At 45.7% G+C, this 22,141-nt stretch overlaps 1 protein-coding gene across 2 annotated transcripts in view; it reads left to right on the forward strand.

Moving 5' to 3' along the window:
• FNDC3B (fibronectin type III domain containing 3B) overlaps nt 1–22,141 on the forward strand; it is a 282,861-nt gene that overhangs the window by 8,906 nt on the left and 251,814 nt on the right. The window contains exon 1 of one of the 2 annotated variants that reach the window (XM_083503927.1): nt 4,608–4,848. The exons of the other annotated variant lie outside the window; for it this stretch is intronic. The gene's annotated coding sequence lies outside the window, so the exon portion shown is untranslated. Of the gene's footprint in view, nt 1–4,607; nt 4,849–22,141 lie in introns of those variants that run through there. 2 annotated transcript variants of the gene reach the window in all.

The raw sequence follows: 22,141 nt of genomic DNA on the forward strand, positions 1-22,141 counted from the left end.
CCTGTCACAGGGATTCGAACCGCCGACCTTCTGATCAGCAAGCCCTAGGCTGAGTGGTTTAGACCACAGTGCCATCCGCGTCCCAATAGGGTCTTTAGCTGAGCGGTTAATAAGGCCTTTAGTCAAATAAAGGAACTGGTTTGGCTGGTTCAGCATCTGATGCTTTGAGATTCTAAATCCCAAGAATACAGAATCACATCCCTGGAAGGGTCCCATGGTTATCCTTCTGACTGATCCTGCACAGACAACCTATAGTAGTTTTTATGAGATGCCGAAGAGCATTTGGCAATATGGCCCGTATATTGTGGTCCTGCCCGAAATCCAAGTCTTTTGGGACAGTTACAATGAACAAAACCAAAGGTATAACTATATATGATATATCTGCCAGATAGTATTGCTGGAAGATAGATGAATTGTAATCCATTTATTAACAGTAGCACCTGTGATCATCTGTTTCAAATGGAAAAAGTAAGAACCACCCTAGATTATTGGATTTTGAAGAGTTGGGAGTTAGTGAATTTTGGAAGATTAACTAATATACTGTGGGTAAAGGAATGTGTGTTTTTTAAAAATGGAGTGTGTGATATATTGTGATAATTGAATGCTCTAGTGTGCTGTCAGTGTGTGTGCTTGAATTATAAAAAGAAATATGTTTTATATGACCGTTCTTCATTTTTTATGGTTTAATGCATTTATGTGGTGAAATATAAGTCACTTGGAAACTTTTTTTAGGTAGCAAGTGATTAATACTTAATAACAACAATATATTCAACCACATACACCATCGGGAACATTATAAATATGGTTTTCAGGAAGAATTTCTTAGTAATTGTAGAGGGAAATGTAAAAAGACAAGTAAAAAGGTTATAGGGGTTTATAGGTTTATGGGGAGGCATTGATTTTGATTTGAGGTCTGCACCTTAAAGAAACCCAACTCACCATCTCGGACCCCTAAAATTAATCTGCAGTATTCCTAGATCACCCAGACATGCTCTTCTGCATGTAATTGTGTAATTATAAAAAGTTTATAACAAATTAAAACTTTTAAAATATATGTTTAACAACAACCAATTTTTAAGTATGTTTTAGGCATGGGTTTCATAAAGTATAGGTAAAGGTAAAGGGACCCCTGACCATTAGGTCCAGTTGTGACTGACTCTGGGGTTGCTGAGCTCATCTCGCTTTATTGGCCGAGGGAGCAGGCGTACAGCTTCTGGGTCATGTGGCCAGCATGACTAAGCCATTTCTGGCAAACCAGAGCAGTGTACAGAAATGCCGTTTACTTTCCTGCCGGAGTGGTACCTATTTATCTACTTGCACCTTGACGTGCTTTCGAACTGCTAGGTTGGCAGGAGCAGGGACCAAGCAATGGAAGCTTACCCCGTTGCGGGGATTCAAACCGCCAACCTTCTGATCGGCAAGTCCTAGGCTCTGTGGTTTAAGCCACAGCGCCACCCACGTCCCTTTCATAAAGTATACAGCCACCTTAAAGGTTGCTTCTCTGTCATACCCCACATGCAGACAAAAAGAAAAGGTGCAGAAGAAAAAGGAGGAAATAATGAGGAAGGATGGAAGAAACAAAGGGAGAGATAGGGCAGCCATATCAAATATTCTGATATCATCAGGGCTTTTTTTCAGTCAGAACTCACCAGAACTGAGTTCTGGCACCTCTCAGATGGGTGCCCTTGCCATTATAAGAGAACAAGGGTGGCGTTCATGGTGAGTTCTGACACCTCTTTTTCTAGAAAAATAGCACTGGATGAAACTGAGTGTAATTTGATGCCAATAGGGCACATGTATAAAGGTACCCCTGACCATTAGGTCCAGTCGTGGATGACTCTGGAGTTGTGGCGCTCATCTCGCTTTATTGGCTGAGGGAGCCGGCATACAGCTTCTGGCGAACCAGAGCAGCGCACGGAAACGGCGTTTACCTTCCTACCCAAGCGGTACCTCTTTATCTACCTACTTGCACTGGTGTGCTGTCAAACTGCTAGGTGGGCAGGAGCTGGGACCAAGCAACGGGAGCTCACCCCGTCGCGGGGATTCGAACCGCCAACCTTCTGATCGGCAAGTCCTAGGCTCTGTGGTTTAACCCACAGTGCCACCCACGTCCCTTAGGGCACATGTATAAATTGTGCCAAGCCAAATTTTCAATCTCTTTCCTTTGTAAATTATGTAATCTGATTGAAAGGTGAAGGCTGGAAAATCTGCCTGTTGTGTAAGTGGCTTATTTTTTTCTTTCTTTTGCCAGGCAAAAGGAAGAGAAAGTCAGCTGCGCACAAGTCACTGTGACCTCGCTCTCTGAGTAATGGAGGTCATAATCCCCGCCCTCCAGTCTGGGTTCTGGGATCTCATCCAGAGACTTCTTAAAAGTTTTTTATGTGATGGCTAGGAACTTACTCATTTCTTTATCCTTTGATTAATTTGAAACTTCAGAAAACTTGCTCCGTTAACAATTTGATATATGAAACGAGGAGGAAGTTGAGGTTTTGAGAATGCTTTTGATTTCTGTGTCGAGTTGTGTGCTAACAACAGACACATGGAGGATACACAGTCCTTTGATCTAGGTGCTGCTCTGTGGTTTTGCTGCATTGGTGCTAGATAGGACATATCAATAGGTGAGACAAAATACTGCAATTGCTTATCTTCTGTTGGGGGGGAAAGCATGCAAAGTTTCAAATTTGCATGGCGGGCTTTTCCTCAGGCCAGAGTTAAAATATTCCTGCATTCACTTTCACGTGCTGACACCTTCCACAACACTCATTTAAAAAACAACAAATTTAAAATAAAGATCTGTGTGATTATATAATTTGCCTGAGGGGCACCCAAGCCATGTGAGTCGGTCGCAGCAAAAAACCAACAAAGGATATTGCAGTACTAATAAATACAAGATGGCGTGAACCTTTGCGTTACTATGGCATGAATTTCTGTGGGTTCTGGTATCCTTCTTCATGAGATTCATCTCACTCAAAGTGCGCATGCCCTTCAGAAAGTGTGTGGATTTGGCTTCTCACAAGCAGTGGAAATGGCAACCTTAAAACAAAACAAAAACACCCCCAATCTGTGTTTGTATTTTGCATGGGGAGCCAAACTGGTTTCGAAACCTTTTGAAATGCCCATTTTCATATGGCTCCCAGTTGTTTGCATGGGATGAGAGTGTGGACAGACTTCCATTGTGTCAGACCAATGTAACAGCTGCTTCATATTATTTTGTTGGTGGATGTTACAGGCCTCCTGGACACTGTTCCGAATGCCAAGGCACAGCTGGGATGTGCTGGGATAAGAGGGCTGCTCCTAAGCATGTTCAGAGTGCCTTTTCCAGGAAACTGTCCCAGTCCCACCCCCACACATCTGGGAGCAGGAGGGGTGACGTCTCAGGACAGCTTTTTTATTTATTATTTAAAAGAGTATGGTTAAGAACAAACACACTATGTTGCAGTTTCTTTTAATTTCAAATAAAAAACTATATAACAGGAGCATTGCAGACATTCCATATATACTGAGTCATGGGTTTTTTTAAAAACGCAGGAATTCTGTATCCACTTATACTGAAGTAAGCCACATTGAACTCAGTAGGACTTACTTCTGAGTGTATAGGATGGCATTGTTAAAAACTCCCACTTATGGGTTTTTTAAAAATAAAATATGCTACCCAATCCATACTTCCAGTTGAGAATAAACTTTTTCTTTGAACATAGTGAATGAACAGGCATAACTAAGATTGCTGCGCTACACACACAAAACTCTTGTGTTATTTTGGAAGAAATGACCAATTTGGTTTTCAACTTGCAGTTGTTGGGGCAATTATTCTGTATCCTCGTTCTGTCTCCAGCATGGATGGGCGGGTGAGATTAATGTTAAGGCACAGCATAACTAAACTGTTATTAATTGATTTTGTTTTATGTGCCCTCGAGGGGGATTATTGCGGGGTAACAAACCGCAAACGGGGTGTGGGGTGTGCGGCGGATGAATGGGAGAGGAATGAATTAGCGCATCCTGGGAGAATGCGGGGGGGGCGTGTGTTCAGAGGCGCCCCCTTCAGCCTCCCTCCTCTTCTTCGCAGTCTGATCCAATGCACGCTTGTACAGACTGAGAAACCTCCCTCAAAAAAGGAAAAAAAAGATTGCATTGGCATGCAGCTCGGACCTGCGCGCTCTTACTCGAGAGCAAGCGAGTCCAGCGATGCTGGTGAGGTGACTCTCCAGGAAAGGGCGCGTAGCATTTCAACCCCATCCTATGAATGCTCATTTGCAGGCAAGCGCCCTTCCCCAAGTTCAGTAAGGCTCTGCAAAGTGTGTCCCAGTAGGGTTTACTCTTGAGCAAAGTGTGTTGAGATGGCAGTCTGGGTAGACCCGCTTGCTCCTAGCATCATCATTTTACTATAATTTTTTTTAACTCCTCAGTCTTGCTGGAGGGGGAAAAAAGAAATAAAGGGAGCACTCCGTGCTTTATTTTTTAACGCAAGGCGGTTAATAAATTTGCAAAGTGCCTCTTCCCCCCCTCTCTCCCCCCCTCTCCTTTTCCTCCTCCAGGCTCTGGTTTTTCTGCGCCCGCCTCCCTCCTCAGCTGATTTCTTTTTTCCCCTCCCCCTCTCCTTTCCCACAGTAGCTTCTAATCCAGACTGTATGGTATGTGGGCTGGTCACAAATCCCCATGTGGTCCGACATCATTGACATGGCGGAATCCCCCACCAAACCCTACTGGTAGTTATTCCAGCTCGCTCGCCTGCCCGCCCAGCCACACAGCCCGGGGATTTACCGGACTTGCCCGCCCGCCTCCCTCTTCCGAAGAACGAGCAGGGCCATTCTCTCCAAGACAGCACCCCCGAGCCCCCGTTTCCAACACAAGGTAAGCGAAAAGGCTGCTCTTATTAGGCGTCTTTCTCTCCTTCCCACCCCCCCCCCCGTATCAATCCCCCCCAGGCTAGAAAATGCCAAGCGAGAGGCGGATTTCCCTCCCCTCCCGCCCCGGTTTGCAAATGCAAAGAAAAGATTCGCTCCGGGGCTTGTATTCTGATTGCAATTAAAAAAATTAAGACGCCGAGTTTAATATAACTCGGAAATACTGGAGCTTCTCTCCCCCCCCCACACCTCTCTGCCTTTTACTACTCCGAGTGGGTTTTGCTACGCCCCCCCCCACGCCTCTTCCCAATCCGGATTCCTTTTGTTTCCGAAGTGGAAACTCCCCGAGTGTGAACGGTGTGTGTGCTCAAAAGGATGCGTCTAGCCTGGGCTTGCCTTGGGGGTCGGGATCGGGAAGGCGGTGGGGAGTAAAGTGGGGGGGGGCAAAGGCTCCCCGGAGAGAAGGGGCAATGAGGGATCTCCGGAAAGTTTTGGGTTTTCTCTCTCCAGTTTGCTCCTTTCCCGGCGCCTTAGGATCTCTCCGATCCGTGCGCCCCTCTCTCCCTCGCCGCCTCATTGCCCAATTACTCCTCGTTTAAGTTACACCACTATTTTTTCCAGTACTTTCGGGTCCTTGCCTACGCAAACTCTCTGGAAGGAGCAACTAGGGTCTCACGGCTTGCTCAGTTCTTTTTATTTAGGGGATTGGAGATAAATGTTTGCTGGGGTGGGGGAAACAAGAAGAGAATGCGAAGTAGACTCTTTTGGAGGGGGGGGGGAATGCGTTTCTCTCCGGGTGCTCTTGGTTGGGCACCGATTTTCTCGCCGTTGCAAATTCAGAGTGGCAGGAGAAGTCCATTCCTTCTCTCGCTCTCCCCCCCCCCCGCCCATTTCCTGGAATTTGGCTTGGGAACGAGGCCTTGGATGCAAAGGGTTAGCGGCGGAGACGCGGGCGCCTGATATATATATTTTGTGGGTCTGGTTGCGTGGAATGGAGGAGGGAAGAAAACGGTTTGCTGCTGGTGCCGGAGCCCATCTGTAAGGGAGCCAGCCTGAGTGCTGGAGCTGCAATACGATTTCGTGTGTGTGTGTGCATTTTTATTTTTTTTACTGGGAAGGCGAGAGAGGGAGACAGACACACCATCATAACCTAGCAATCCAGACAGGCTCCTCGCCGCTGCCTTTTCTGCCCGGCTGCCCGCCCTTTTGCTTGGGCGCACTTCCTATCGTGTGCTTTAAACAGCGGCTTCCATCTCCGGCCTCCCGGCTTGCCCTCAATCCACATCAAACTTAAAGGATCGCATTATTTAATATATATATATATATATTTTTAAAAGCAACAAAGCAACGCAGGTTTCAGTGCAGAAAATAAAAATCAACAACACACCCAACCCCCGTAAAAATGGGATTTTCCTTGTCTCCATATGGGATCTTATATGTTCGTTCGTGAATGCAAACTGTGCCCCTCCCTGCCAACGACGGGGGGGGGTTGTGTTGCGCGTGAGTAAAGCGGGGAGGGCCAGACGGGGGAATGGAATCCGGCCCGCGCAAAGGCGAAGGTTTGGCCCGGGGTTCCTCTGCTGCGCGCCAGCGTCCCGCATTGCCTCGCAGCCCCCTTCTGGATGATGCCTCGGAGGGAGGAGGTTTTGATACCCTTCAGGTGGAGGCAAACCAGTCAGCGCTGCTGCTGCTCCTTCCTGTAGTTGCAACGCAGCCAGAGGTTACCCGGTCCCCCCCCCACGGTGTTTGCTATTAATTTTTGCGCTTTGGGAAGGCGAGCCGAAGCCTTTCCAAAATGTCTGGATCCAGGGGGCACGTTGGAGAAAAGAGACCGAGACACACGCAGACGTCTCTCCTCCAGCCCGTCCTCCCACCAGGCCCCTCCCTTCCTCGCTGACGCCACTGGCAAACGGAGCGGGGGGGCGGAGAAAGGAGGGGGGAAATTAAAAAAAAATATATCTGGAAACTTTTGATTTCCCGTGCCAGACGCTCTCTTCTCCTACCGCCACCCACCCCCTTCGAACAAAATGGCACATTACCAGGAAATGGAACGCTGGAAGAAGGAGGGGAGGAGGAGAAGAAAAACTTTGCGAAGCAAAAACTCTTGCTCCTCCCTCCCTCCCCATCCTTTAAAACATTTCACTTAATTAGCTCTTACTTTTATTTATTTTTGCTCCTCTGATGATGTGCTTTGCCATTCCGTCAAAGAGAAATTCGCTCGGACCGAGTCCAAAGAGTTGGGGGGGGAGCGCTTTCTCTGAAGGCAGAATCTTTTAATTGCACCCCTTTTTTCTCTCATTTTTCTTTTCTTTTCCGCCAGCAGTTATCTTCTGGCGTTTGTACAGTTGAGATCTTGTCTGTGGGATGGAAGAGGAAGGCAAAGGAGGGGGCGGAGGTGGAGGAGGAAGAGAAGACTCAAGTGTCAAGAATGTGCTTCTCAAAAAAAAAAATTGTGGAGGGGGGGCTGTTTGAAACCTGGGGGAAATGGTGTTTGGAACTGATTACTCTGGCTGCAGAAGTGTGTGGCTGGCTTGTATTGAGTCAGACCATTGAGCTTTGCAGTCTTTGGCATTTTCAGACCTACGACCCACCTACAAACCAAACATGCCTTTGGGGACCAATTTCTTTCGTTTTTTTACAGTATATTTTTGTATAGGAGTGCCGGTGCTGTCGTGACTCACCTGGGATCAGGCTGTCAGTTGGAAGGCCAGCTGGCTGCTACATCTTTCTGGGGTTGCAGGTTGGAGGTTTTTTGGGGGGGGGCGTTGAACCCAAATCTTTCTGGATGCAAAGTATGCACTGTGCCAATCCTAAAGAGCTTCCCCAACCATCTCCTTTGTATCATGTCTGCTCAGCACTGATCTCTCATGTAGAAGTGGTAATTCTAGGTGCAGCTTGGAATGTTTGGAATTTTTACCACTGATTTCCTTCCTACCGGAGAGAGAGGCCTCTACTTAGTGCGCTTTGCAGTTCCTCACTGTTTAGCCTCAGTGTCGTCTGCGCACCAGGGGATTCGCTTAAAGATTTGTTGCCCCGTAGGTGTAGAGTTGGGCCTGGAAGTGAATTCAAATCCTGACTTTGCTGAGTGACTGTGGGGATAAGATAATCTGCCTGCCTCAGAAGGAATGGGGAAATCGCTGCTAAACGGACCGTGTTTCTTCAGACAGAGCATCTTTTTCAAGCCTTCCGTTCATTTCAGAGGGGTATGGGAAGTGCAGTTGCAACAAGAAGCAGGAAATGGAGGGAATCTGGTGTAATTACACTAGGATGAAGTAGGATGAAGCCAAAAAGGCAAAGTTTTTTCTCAGATGATCCTGGGCACCACCTGTTTAAAACACATTTATATCACTTTAGCAGTCACAGCTTCCTCCAGATACTCCTGGGAACTGTAGTTTGCTCCTTGCAGAGCTAAGTCCCGGTGCCCTTAGACAACTACAGTTCCCATGATTCTTTGAGGGAACCTATGCGTGATAAAATGACACTGATTTAAATGTCTAGCTGTGACCAGTTGTTGATGTTTGTGGCCTGACTTTTTTCTTATGGCTTTGGTCTTCATACTGTTGCTGGGCGAGGGGGCAGCAGTGTTACTGAGTGTTCTTCCATATGAAAAATAAATAAATCCTGTTTTACAGATATATGAAGGACTGAGGCCTGTGAAACACGGATTCTCTACCAGGTTCTCCCTTTCAACCCCGTTTCCTCTTAGGCGGGGTCAGCAAACTTTTTCAGCAGGGGGCCGGTCCACTGTCCCTCAGGCCTTGTGGGGGGCCGGACTATATTTTGAAAAAAAAAATGAACGAATTCCTATGCCCCACAAATAACCCAGAGATGCATTTTAAATAAAAGCGCACATTCTACTCATGTAAAAACACGCTGATTCCTGGACCGTCCGCGGGCCAGATTTAGAAGGCAATTGGGCCGCATCTGGCCCCTGGGCCTTAGTTTACCAGCCATGTTCTTAGGCAGGCATAGGCAGACTTGGCCCTCCAGATGTTTTTGGGACTACAACTCCCATCATCCCTGACCACTGGTCCTGTTAGCTAGGGATGATGGGAGTGCTAATGACTATTTTCCTCTTCGTAGGAAGAATTGGGAGTAGGAAATGGACATTCATTTTCTTGGGCAGGGAGAAGACTGTTCTGTGGATTGTTATTATTATTTCCAAAAAGGTGGATTCTGGGGCTGGGGGGTGGGAACTTGCAGATGAGTCAGCTCTTGAGTGGACCCCAGGAAGCATATTTGTGGGAGGCAGACAGGTGGTGTTTTGATTAAAATAATAATAATAATAAAAAGTGGCATATTGTCATCGTTAGAATATTCTCCCATAATACTTGTGGGTGGCTGCTTCGCAGAATCATTCCTGTAATGGTGCTGTTGTTTAATTTATTTTGCACGGGGCAGAAAAAGCTGTCTAATTCACTCCACTAAAGCTTGTAAGCTCAGGGAACTTTTCCAATTATTCATTAGGAAGTTCATTTTTTTATTTGCCATAAGGGCATACCATCCCTTGTCATGCACATAGCTTCTGAGATGAAGAAGAAGAAGAGGTTGGATTTGATATCCCACTTTATCACTACCCTAAGGAGTCTCAAAGCGGCTAACAACAAGGCCAAGTGAAATGGGGTTTGTGGGTCTCATCCTCTTCCTTGCTTTTCTCCTGGGGGCGGTTCAATGTAAACAAGTAGCCGAAATGATACCGGGCAGAGACAAGGCCAAAGAGCTTAACAAGGCTTGAGTGTGTATTTATATCGTATGAAGTAGTAATCAAAGGCTAGGGAAAATATCCAGGCACCTAAAAATGTGGTGCCTAGGGTAGAAATTACCTCTTCCCCATACCTTGCTCATCATTCCTTGACTGAATGCATTCCATTTCAATTTCCCTTCATGTTTTGGTTTAAAGGAAGGTTTACTTTGTCATTTATTGACCATATGAAGCTTTAAAGAAAGACCACGGGTGCATCTATCTTAGTGTTGCCTACCGGGATTTTAGCCAAGGGACATTCCCACCCCTACCTGAAGGCTGAAGCCGGGATCTTCTGCATTCACAGCCGACGTCCAGCCACTGAGCTACTGCCAATAAGAACTGTTTTGCTGCACTCAGCAAATTTCAAAACCCCTCTCAGTACTCTGGTTTGTGGGAAAGCCATGTTAATTTCAGAAGATAACAGCCAGCCTTTCCTCATTGTCGTATGGACAATGCACAGATTAGAAATTGATGGCTAAAGATAATGAACCCTAGTTTGATTTGCTTTTAAGTGAGTATTTAATTTTTACACCACAGCTCCCCTAGCAATTAAAAACAGGCTTTCCTAGTCTTGGGCTATAAAGTGCACGATTATAAAAGGGAATCGGACGACTGCTTCAAAAAAAGAGCCTGTCTTGTGCACCTGTAGCTAGTGTGACTCTTGTGTTCCTGAGGCAATTAGATATTTGGCATAATAGCTTTCCATTCTTTAAATCAGGGGTCGGCAACCTAAGGCCCATGTGCCACAAGTGGCCCAGGGGGGTCGTTTAACCGGCCTCTGAGCCGCCTGCTTGGCAAGTCCCCACACGCTGCGCTAAACCGTCACAGTGGGGACTTGCTTCTGCGGCACCGGAAATTGCATTTGCGCAGATGCAGACGCTGGAAATCGTGGGCACGATCCGACCCATGGAGGGATCTCCGCTGGAGTGAACTGGCCCAGGCGAGGTAAACCTTGCAGACCCCTGCTTTAAATACACTGGCTCAGTTGGCTCAGCTCAAGTAGGCAGGCTCCTGGAGAGGAGATTGTGGATTGTTTGCATCACCTTTGCTGCTACTGCTATGCTCTACACCATGGTTTGGCATAGCGTGTCATCCAAGTCTGTGGTTTGTCTCAATCCAGACGAACCATGAGCTGTAAACCGAGGTTTGTTCTTGACGCATCAGTGACTAGACCTGCAGGAGGCAACTTCCTATGTTTTTAAAAGCAGAAGAGGAATCCATGCATCACAGAATTCAACTTGAATTTGGATTGCTTTAGCACAGTATCTGCTTGCTTATTATTTCTAGGTTTTTCTGGCTAAATAATTATGATGAAGATAGTGGAATCATGGAAGTCTTTCCTCTCCCAAGAGAACAAGATGGTTTCTGACAGTATTTTCTGGGCAGTGTTGTTGATGTTCCTTCTTGCCTGCGCCATCGTCTTCTTGGTCACAGTCCTCTCCTGGCAGAAAGCTACAGAGAGCAATCCAGAAGTTCTATGCATAATCAGTCCAATAACTAGTGTGGTTGGATAGCTTGCGCTTCGAACATAGCTCATGTCTGGTCTCTCATGGAAACTGAATCACTTGCCATTTTTAAAATGGGTGAGCTCATCCACCGATCTGAGGTCATTGCTGGGATAGTGATGAGACATTTCTTTTATAAAATTTTCCAAGCCCATACCTGAAATGTTTATAGGCTGAACTGCAGGCATAAATGTCCTGCTTTATGGAGGCCAGATGAGCGGTGGCGTTCGGTCAAATTCGGAGTATTGTATTTACTCGAATGTAATGTGCCATCGAATCTCATGCGCACCTCGGTTTTCAAAATCTTGAAACCAAAAAAAAGGGGGGGGGGAAGAATTCGGTGGTGAATGTAAATGCGCCGTCGAATTGCACCCTGATTTCCGCAACATAATTTGGACAAAAAAGGTGTGCATGACATTCGAGTAAATACGGTAGTTTTGTGGGTGTGCCTAAGGGACACCGTTGCTCTTTTTTGAGACTCTACTCTTAGTATTTTAGAACTGGGGTTTCCTCTTGGCACATCTTACAGGAGGGCAAAGGAGTTTGGTAGTAGGGCTGCCATCTAGCTGGGATAGGTCAGTTTCTTCTAATGTGTATTTTTAGCATCTACTCAATGAAGCCAATATTTTAGTGTGCCAGCACATGATCTCTGGAACTCCCTGCCTGTTGTCCTTAGTTCCCTGCCTCACTGTACTGTTTTATAGGCCTGCTGAATACTTCTTTGTTTCAGCAAGCCTGTGCAGACACACAATTCAGTCTTTACCTTTGTTTTGCATGATGCTTTTTGTGCATATTTGATTTTTAATTGTGGGGCTTTTTTGTATTTCAGTCACGTTTTGCATATAGTTGGACTTGTGCACCACTTGTTCATATTTTTGAGCAAGTATTTTATAAATGTCAGAGTAAGGAAGCAAATAAACAAATAGCATCACATGACGCAGAGATGGCAGAAGCTATATGCAAAGAGGCATCCGTAATGAATAACTCGCCTGTTCTTTGAAGACATTATCCTTCATTAATCCAGTGGCCCTTTTCAGAGGTTGCCATAAGTGGGTGGCAGGCCACCTCCTCCTCTGTTCTGCTGATTCATAAATGTGGAAAAAAACAGCACCTCCCCCCTGCAAAATCAGTTGCCATAGTGAACCTTTTACGTCTTGTAGTTGTTTTGCAAGCTAGCACAGTTTGCCAGAGATAAGTTATACCATTCATTTAAATGATTTGTTTCCTCTGCTGTGCATGGATTCTGGCATAGTAGCCCATTTATGCCATTATCTGGTCAGGATTCTCAGGATATATTCCTTTAAAAAAAGTTGCTAGGCCTGTTTGATCCAGAGATACAAGGCAGAACGTTCAGGTAGTATTCTACCCATTCTACCTATTCATTGAGAAATTTGCCCGCTTCCATCTCCCAGTTGATAAGGGAAGCCACAGTTATGACACGCGAGTTAAGCAATAACGTTCTGTGTCTGTTTGCAAAAAAACAGGAAAGGATGAGAAGGACAATTCGGTTGTCAGTCACTGTCGGCATGGCCAGCACAGATCAAGGATGGAGGGAGATCCTAAGAGCTACAACTTTCTCATCTCTGATGGAAGGGATTGGTGATGCTCAACAGACTTCGCCAGAGAGCTATGTGTACAGGGAACATGCATGCCTTCTACAACATGCAGAGATGTCTCTGTAGATGAGTTGATGCTGAAAGGAGAAAGTCTGAAATACCACTGGCTATACCTGCTAGTTTTGAGAGTTGGAGTGAACTGTGTTTCTGTTGTTTTTAACATTAAGTGGTTAAAATGCATGTTCTCAGTTTAAGGCATATTTTGTGGATATTGAAGATTTTGATATATTACTTTTTGCACCATGAGGGATACTGGGTTGTGGTTATTTCGAAGGGAAGTTCCGATGAAGGGAGTAGAAGGGGGAAATGTTCCAGGTTTGAGGAACGACAGCAGTAACAGAACACTGCAACTCCTACTCAGAATTCATAGGAATTCATGAGTCATTGTTCTGGTAGATTGTAGCTTGGCATCGATGATCCTAAACTCATGACTTGGATGTGAAATCCATTTATTTCAGTAAAACTGGTGGTTGTGCTGTGATCTGTGTGGAAAGTAACATCTGAAAAGATGTCGCTTGCATCAGGAAATGCCTATCAAGGTATTGATAGGAGACTTCGCTGGGGAGAGTTCTCATTAAAATCTTATTAGAAACCTAAACATTTAACGGAGCAAATGGGTTGTTTAATTGTACCTATTACGTGATTAATGCTTTCCCTCTGTAAACATTTGCCTTGCCATATTGTCATTACCCAGTTGTTCGTAATTGTGCAAAACGAGTATTGTGTAATGCTTATTTTTCTTAATGTGTGCCAAAGTCATTTTGAAAGTTAAAAGCCTAAACTAGACATAATTTTTAAGTTAAGTGGCAGGTCCGTAGGGAAGGTAAAAGGGGGGGGGGAGTCCAAAATACGAAAGCCTGCAAAAGTTTTGCCATTCATTTAGTATGGGACTAGAACTTACTGAATAAAAGCCACAATTTACCTTGGAATTTCCTCTCTCTCTAACTGAGCAGAAATGGTATATGAGCTGTGTTGGACATCTCCATCTCAGCAGTAATGCAGGGTTGTGAAAAACCTTGACAGAAATCCTGGCACTCATTTTTTCAAGTTCTCTCTCACGTTGTACCAGCTATATAGAATTCTTTCTAATAGGAGTCTAGCGTATCAAAAGCTTGCTTGTTTATGGCTGAGGTTTAGTGTCACTGTGCGATCTGCCCCTAGAGACCAAAGGTATGTGGGAAGAGAGGAGCTTTTCAAACAACAAAGGGGAAATAGGAGCTGATAGATATACAATGATAACAGGCCATCTACAGGCAGGAATGTCCCTGTATTTGAAAACAGATAAAGTCTTTCAACATTCTCTCTTTCTTACTCCCCGGAATTTGGTGGATGGCTTTTTTCCCCTTTTCCTTTTTAAGAAGCTGCTGTCTATGTGTCTTATGTGCGGGAGCAGTAAATTCTTCAGAGTACCGGATGGCGAGAAAGAAAGATGGCTTTAAAGTGCATTTGTTCTTGAATTTGTAACACCACCCAGGAGAAAACATTCAAGCAGCAGCTGAAAGCACATTTATATAGAAGTCAGTTCTGCTGTAAACAGTGAGTTCTGTGCTGGGCACCACCTCCCAGGAACTTCTTGTGAATTAAATGTGCATTAAATGAATGAGAGATAGCTGGGCATGGGTGCATTTCCTTCCATGAAAGCTGTGTTCATTTTAAGGGGGGTTGGTGCTGGAGATATTCTTGATGGGTTGCTTGTTTTTGATAGCAATGGCTTTCCAGCTTTTCTGGGGAAAGTTGGGGCCAATGCAATTCTGGGCCTCATCAATAGGAGTATAGCATCTAGATCAAGGGAAGTAATAGTGCCACTGTATTCTGCTCTGGTCAGACCTCACCTGGAGTACTGTGTCCAGTTCTGGGCACCACAGTTCAAGAAGGACACTGACAAACTGGAACGTGTCCAGAGGAGGGCAACCAAAATGGTCAAAGGCCTGGAAACGATGCCTTCTGAGGAACGGCTAAGGGAGCTGGGCATGTTTAGCCTGGAGAAGAGGAGGTTAAGGGGTGATATGATAGCCATGTTCAAATATATAAAAGGATGTCACATAGAGGAGGGAGAAAGGTTGTTTTCTGCTGCTCCAGAGAAGCGGACACGGAGCAATGGATCCAAACTACAAGAAAGAAGATTCCACCTAAACATTAGGAAGAACTTCCTGACAGTAAGAGCTGTTTGACAGTGGAATTTGCTGCCAAGGAGTGTGGTGGAGTCTCCTTTGGAGGTCTTTAAGCAGAGGCTTGACAACCATATGTCAGGAGTGCTCTGATGGTGTTTCCTGCTTGGCAGGGGGTTGGACTCGATGGCCCTTGTGGTCTCTTCCAACTCTATGATTCTATGATTCCTGGCTGGTCTTGCGAACAAGATCCTGCAAAAGACAGAATGGAGTTTGCAGGGGAAGATTGGCGCATTCTGATGCCGAACCAGCGTGAGGCTGCCCAACGTGCGTTGAAAGGTGTGCTCAGTCCTAGAATATCCTCTGAAGCACCCAGGTGCTGAAATTGTTCCTTGGCAAACCGGGGTCTGAATGGCGCAGCTCAAGGCTTTTAAATGCTGGTCCTAGAAATTTGGTGGGATGTCTGCTCCAGGCAGCAAAATGCTTCAAGGAGGTGTAAAGCTTAAGTGATTGGTTTATATAGGATCCGGGTGTGTATCAGCGATGCAGGTTTAATGGGAATTGGTGGGACATACAGTTTATTGCAGTCGGAGCAAACAAAGTGTGTGTGTAAATGGAGTCGGTGAAGTCCGGTGGGAAGAACCGTGCAGTTTGCTGCCTTCCTCAGGGAAGCAGAGTTTTCTAAGGACATTGCACTGAAGGCAACGATTTGCAAGGATGAATTGCTCACCTGTGTAGTGTCAGAGGTTTTTAAAGATTAGAACGGCTGTTCCGAGTGTGTTTGTTCTGCGATTTTGCTAATAGGGTGTCTGAAACTCTGTCCGTTAAAGCTTAAGCCCCAACAGGGTGCCGCAACAAGCATCCATGCGTCTTTGCTGTATTAGATTAATAGGACTACGCTCGTGACATAGGGCTAATCTTCAAGTAGCAGCATTATGATATAAATTGGAAAATGTCGCATGATAATTTAAAATGAATGCCACTTTTCAATTTATGTAGTTTATATTGGAAGCTGCCCAGAGGGGCTGGGGCAACCCAGTCAGATGGGAGGGGTATAAATTATTATTATTATTATTATTATTATTAATTTCTTCTGGTACTGGATGCATTTCTGTGTTTCTGAAAGCCTCTTAAAGTTAGTCAGCACTCAAATTTCAGTTCTTGCAATCGACTTCCAGAGCTCTCAGGACCCAGCAGGTGGGTCTTGGTCCCACTGTGAGAGAATTCCTTGTACCAGGCTAGGCTGTGTGTGGAAATGAGACATAAATGACGGTAACATAGTAATGCAGAAATCCAGAATACACCAGAACGGTGGAATGCTTCTTTCAGGCCTGTTTTCTGTGGGGAGGGGACAAGGAAGGCTTTTTAAAGCCACTCAAGCACCCATGGATGTCATATTGGCGATCTCTGTCCTATAAGCTCCTTTGGGCCTCAGGAGTTGGAGAGAACCAATGTTTACCTGAGTCTGTTTGTAGTATAGCAGTCGTTGTTTTCTTGGCAAGCTGGGCAGATTTTACTGGCTCGTTCCCACTGCCTAGGAACTGCTGTTGGACAAAAACCGACAAGAATTTGATTTTGGCAGTGCTGCTGATCTCAAAGAAACTGGGGGTGGGGTGTGGTATATGTGCTTGTGTGCATACACTTTAACCGTCACAGCGAAGTGACATTTACTACTTTCTAGCTATATAATACTGTGCAAATGGAAAAGTGCGGCTTACAGTCCTTAATGGCGGTTGCCCTCAGTGGTACTGTGAATTAGATCAGTCTCGCTTCTAGGGGGGACAAAAAGCGAGGGTCAGTGACATGCCAAGGTTGCTGAATTAAGATGCAACAGTAAACCATGGTTTGGTGGTGAGACTCTGCGGTCGTCATTGTGGGATTGGTGTTTAGTTGGAATGGGAAAATGGCAGGGGGAGAAAAAGGGAAGAGACCTAGAAGCTCATCGTATAACAAAGCAGATAAAAATAGATTTCTAGATCGGGTAAAGGTACTGTTGGTATCAAGGCCTAGAGAGATTTGGACCAGTGACCTTTAGCTGCAGTTAATAGAACAGACACGTTGCACACACCAGAAGTCCACCCGACCTTCAGCTGCTATGGCTCATGGTCAATCAAGCTGCAGAAATGGCATGATGTGGGTTGTTGTTCCTGTGATGGCTTTTGGTAGTCTTGCAAGGTAAAGGTAAAGGGACCCCTGACCATTAGGTCCAGTCGTGGCCGACTTTGGGGTTGCAGCGCTCATCTCGCTTTATTGGCCAAGGCAGCTGGCGTACAGCTTCTGGGTCATGTGGCCAGCATGACTAAGCTGCTTCTGGCGAACCAGAGCAGCGCACGGAAACCGTTTACCTTCCCGCTGGAGTGGTACCTATTTATCTACTTGCACTTTGACGTGCTTTCAAACTGCTAGGTTGGCAGGAGCGGGGACTGAGCAACGGGAGCTCACCCCGCCGCGGGGATTCGAACGGCCGACCTTCTGATCAGCAAGTCCTAGGCTCTGTGGTTTAACCCACAGTGTCACCCGAAGTAGACGTGCTCAAATGGTAACTCATTGTGCATTTTGCAAGCTGCTTCGGGAAGAATGTCTCTTAAATCCCATTATAGCGCTGTTAAATTACAGTACTCTGCAGACTTCCTTGGCCCCTGCAGCTGCATATTTTGAGGGAATATGGGCAGTGGAGGAAAAGTCCTTTATTGGGGAATTGAACATAAATTTTTGAACCCTCCACTTTAGACGAGCAGAAGTTTCAGGAAAAGCGCCCCACGTTCTGATTGGGAATAGCAGACCCACTGTGGATTATATTCTGTTGTTTTAAAGCTATAGAGCAAGAATGTCACACCAATCACTCGCCTTGCTTCGTGTCTTCCCTGCGTGTTTTGGCCTGGCTGGAATCCTAGAATTGTCGGGTGGGGAGGGCCCAAGGGTCATCTAGTCTGACCCCCTGTGTCCGTGGAACCCTGATAATGCCTCAGGGTTGCATGGATGGAGAGAGGGTTGTAGACACTAGCTTGGACTCATCATCTCAGGGTCATGGGTTCAAGCCACACATTGGGCAAAGGATTCCCGCATTGCAGGGGGTTAGACTAGATGACCCTTGGACACCCTTTCAACTTTGCAATTCTACGATTGTAAGTAACGCTCAGATTCGTTGTTGCTCCGCCTTCTTTTTGCCTCTTGCCCGGCCACCGCTGGAATATGCTCCCTGGGAGGTGGCCCTCGGGGCGAAAAAGGGGTTCTCCTGCGCTGTTAGTTCAGGAGATTTTTCTGAGTGAAACAGTTTTATTCAGAGTGGATTCAGACTGTTGGAAAACCCATCTGTTTGATCATAGTTGGGACAACAGTTTGCGACTCTTAGCAAAAAAGGTGAGAGGTTTGTTCCGATGCCGGGGGTCAGATGACGGCAAGATTTTCATATGCTTGTTTCCACTGAGTCATCTGTAGAGTTCAGGAGGGGAGTGCTTGCAAACTGGTGTCATGCACTGGCAAGACGACTAGGAAATACTTTGTTTTTAAAAGCCAGCCTTCTTCTTCTTCTTCTTCTTCTTCTTCTTCTTCTTCTTCTTCTTCTTCTTCTTCTTCTTCTTCTTGCAAGGAAGCTCTTGCATGTTATAGTTGTGTAGCTGTGGAAGGTGTTATCACAGAATAAAGGTGTTGCGTATAGAGGCGCTCCTTGCTTTTAAAATGCCACCTTGAGAGAAGGTGAAATGACGAGGAGGAGGTCTCTCTGGGATGATGGCTTGTTCCACCTGCTGCCAACCGTTTCTTGTCTAAGATTTATGCCTGCAGTACTAGCACAATTCTGTATACAGTGGTACCTCGGGTTGCATACGCTTCAGGTTACAGACTCCGCTAACCCAGAAATAGTACCTCGGGTTAAGAACTTTGCTTCAGGATGAGAACAGAAATCGTGCTTCGGCGGCGCGGCGGCAGTGGGAGGCCCCATTAGCTTAAGTGGTGCTTCAGGTTAAGAACAGTTTCAGGTTAAGGACGGACCTTCAGAACGAATTAAGTTCTTAACCCGAGGTACCACTGTACAGTATGTCTATTTCTAAGGGAGTCTCACTGTGTTCAGAGTGACTTACTTCCCAGGTAAGCATGCATAGGATTGCAGCCTCACTGTTCTTAAACTTGTCTTCTATCCTGTCCAGTAGGCTCAGGGCATAGAATCATAGAATCATAGAGTTGGAATAGACCACAAGGGCCATCGAGTCCAACCCCCTGCCAAGCAGGAAACACCATCAGAGGACTCTTGACATATGGTTGTCAAGCCTCTGCTTAAAGACCTCCAAAGTAGGAGACTCCACCACACTCCTTGGCAGCAAATTCCACTGTCAAACAGCTCTTACTGTCAGGAAGTTCTTCCTAATGTTTAGGTGGAATCTTCTTTCTTGTACTTTGGATCCATTGCTCCGTGTCCGCTTCTCTGGAGCAGCAGAAAACAACTTTTCTCCCTCCTCTATGTGACATCCTTTTATATATTTGAACATGGCTATCATATCACCCCTTAACCTCCTCTTCTCCAGGCTAAACATGCCCAGCTCCCTTAGCCGTTCCTCATAAGGCATTGTTTCCAGGCCTTTGACCATTTTGGTTGCCCTCCTCTGGACACGTTCCAGTTTGTCAGTGTCCTTCTTGAACTGTGGTGCCCAGAACAGGACACAGTACTCCAGGTGAGGTCTGACCAGAGCAGAATACAGTGGCACTATTACTTCCCTTGATCTAGATGCTATACTCCTATTGATGCAGCCCAGAATTGCATTGGCTTTTTTAGCTGCCGCGTCACACTGTTGGCTCATGTCAAGTTTGGGGTCAACCAAGACTCCTAGATCCTTTTCACATGTACTGCTCTCAAGCCAGCATGCCTTGTTTTAAAATATCATTGCCCAATGCACACAGAAGGTCTATAAGCAACCCTTCTGTTCCTTCTCTGCCTTGGGTATATATATGAATTAGGGCTGGTTCCAGCTTTGCAATACAGTGGTGCCTTGGTTTGCAAGCGTCTTAGTTTGCATACGTTTTGGATTACAAACACGTCAAACCCAGAAGTGCGTGTCCCGGTTTGCAACCTTTTTTTTGGATTACAACCCATTTTGGAGGGGGATTACGAACAATTATTATTATTTTTTTTGGAGGCCCCATTGGCAAAAGTGCGCCTTGGGTTACAACCTGTTTTGGTTTACAAACGGACCTCCGGAATGGGTTACGATTGTAAACCAAGGTACCACTGTACTGTACTTGCAATTGATGGGTTCAGAATCATTTAAATATCCTATCGGCCGTTACAGCCACCTTATTATTTTTTTTAATTGCAAAATCTCTGGGAGGCGCCTTTTTTAAGGGTAAAAAACCCTCTCAAAGTGGGTTCCAGGGTGCATTTGTTGTATGTGTACAAAAGTGTGAATAAAAGGGAATTTGCTCGTAGCATATCGAAAAATTAAAAACCAGAAAATAAACTTACCGGTAATAAAGATATAGCAAGACAGAAACACATTAGAATCTAAAAAACAAGCAAAAGAGCTGTCTGGAACAAATGAAATTAATAGAACATACAAAAATAGGTAGGTTTTCATCTGTTGCCAAAAAGTATGCAACATTGGCACCAGTTGTACCTTCTTTGGGACGGAATTCCAAGATCAGAGGGCCACCACCACAAAGGCCCTGTCTTTGCTAGAAACAGAACATACTTCTACTAAAGGTGATAATTGAATGGGGTCTCCCAGGTATTAGATAAAACGCAGTATAAGAAAATACAGCAATAATAAGCAGCCATCTACCCAGCCCTAAAACTACTGTAGTAACACTGCTGATCTCCATCTGTCAGTTTATTGTGAGGAATTTAAACTTCATAGTGCTTCATGGCTAACGCGGCATTAGAATTCTCACTCCTGTGTACCTTTGTAAAGGTGTTGGTACCTGCACTTGCAGGACTAAATCAGGGGTAGATGATACAGAGCAGATTCAGCAACAGGCCTTATCTATGCTCCCTGCAGCTTGCTTTCCTCTTCCTCAAAAGAACCAGGATTCCTGCATTCTAGCGGGTTGGACTAGATGACCCTTGGGTCCCGTCCAACTCTAGGATTCTATGAAAAGCATAAGGTTTCGGGGTGGGTGGGTGTGTCACGCAGGGTTCTTCCATTTGAATGCTACAAGCGACCAAGAGAATAAACCTCAAAGGTCAGCAGGGATTGTGTCATCATTATATCTTGAGCAATTCCTTCTAGGAAAGGAAGTTGCCCCTGAGGAAGATATCCACTCAGTGGACCGGGCCTCAGTCAGCTGTATTGTTCCTTAAAAGTCTGCAGAGTTTTGTGGCATCTAAAAGTCCCCTGAAAGATTTGTTGTGGTGCAAGCTCACTTCATCAGATGGTCTCTTCTGCACAGAAATAAACCCGGGAGGGTTTATGGCCCTTCAAGAAACTTTCAAGAGCAGCTGGCCAGGGCTGCGTACACACCATACATTTAAAGCACCTCTCCACAAGAGTCCTGGGAACTGTAGTTTGCCTCTCGTGGAACTACAACTTCCAGCGCCCTTACCAAACCACTTTCCCCGGATTGTTTGGGGAGGCGGATTCTTTAAACATATATTGTGTACGCACCCTAGCAGTGTTATCTCTTTGGAAGCATTTACAGTGGTACCTTGGGTTACAGACGCTTCAGGTTACAGACTCCACTAACCCAGAAATAGTACCTCGGGTTAAGACCTTTGCTTCAGGATGAGAACAGAAATTGCGCGGCGGCGGTGGCAGTGGGAGGCTCCATTAGCTAAAGTGGTGTCTCAGGTTAAGAACAGTTTCAGGTTAAGAACGGACCTCCAGAACAAATTAAGTTCCTAACCCGAGGTACCACTGAAATATTTCTTGGGCACCGTCTGAGGACTGTTTTCTCCTGTTCCGTGGACTGGTTCCTCGCCCTCTCCCTCAACTTCGCTTGTGCGCCATCCTTGCTTCTGTTCTAATAACTGCAGAGACAACCTGTTTCCTGAGGTGGAGAGACAAAAAGTGATAAGGAAAGGAGCTTTACCTGATAAACGCCAGCCAGGCCAGGCCAAACCTTCATGGACCGGATGTGGCCGGAGGGGCTTGTGTTTCTGAGCGCCAAGACTGTCTCGATTACAATCTCTTTACACCACAATAGCTTACGCTTTTAAGTTTCTGTGCAGTGGCAAACATCGTGGTAGAAGCTGTGAAACCTTTACAACCAAAGTCAGTTCCTGTGAAGGGCAGTTGTGTGTTTGCATGCTCTAATGTTGGGATATTGAAAGCGTTCCTGTTTTTCCAAACGGGAAATGGGGGTATGTTGCTGTGTCATAAAATGTGCTGCCTCAAGGCAG

Source organism: Podarcis liolepis (assembly GCF_965112155.1).
Source record: "Podarcis liolepis genome assembly, chromosome: 5".
In the NCBI taxonomy this organism is placed as follows: Eukaryota; Metazoa; Chordata; class Lepidosauria; order Squamata; family Lacertidae; genus Podarcis; species Podarcis liolepis.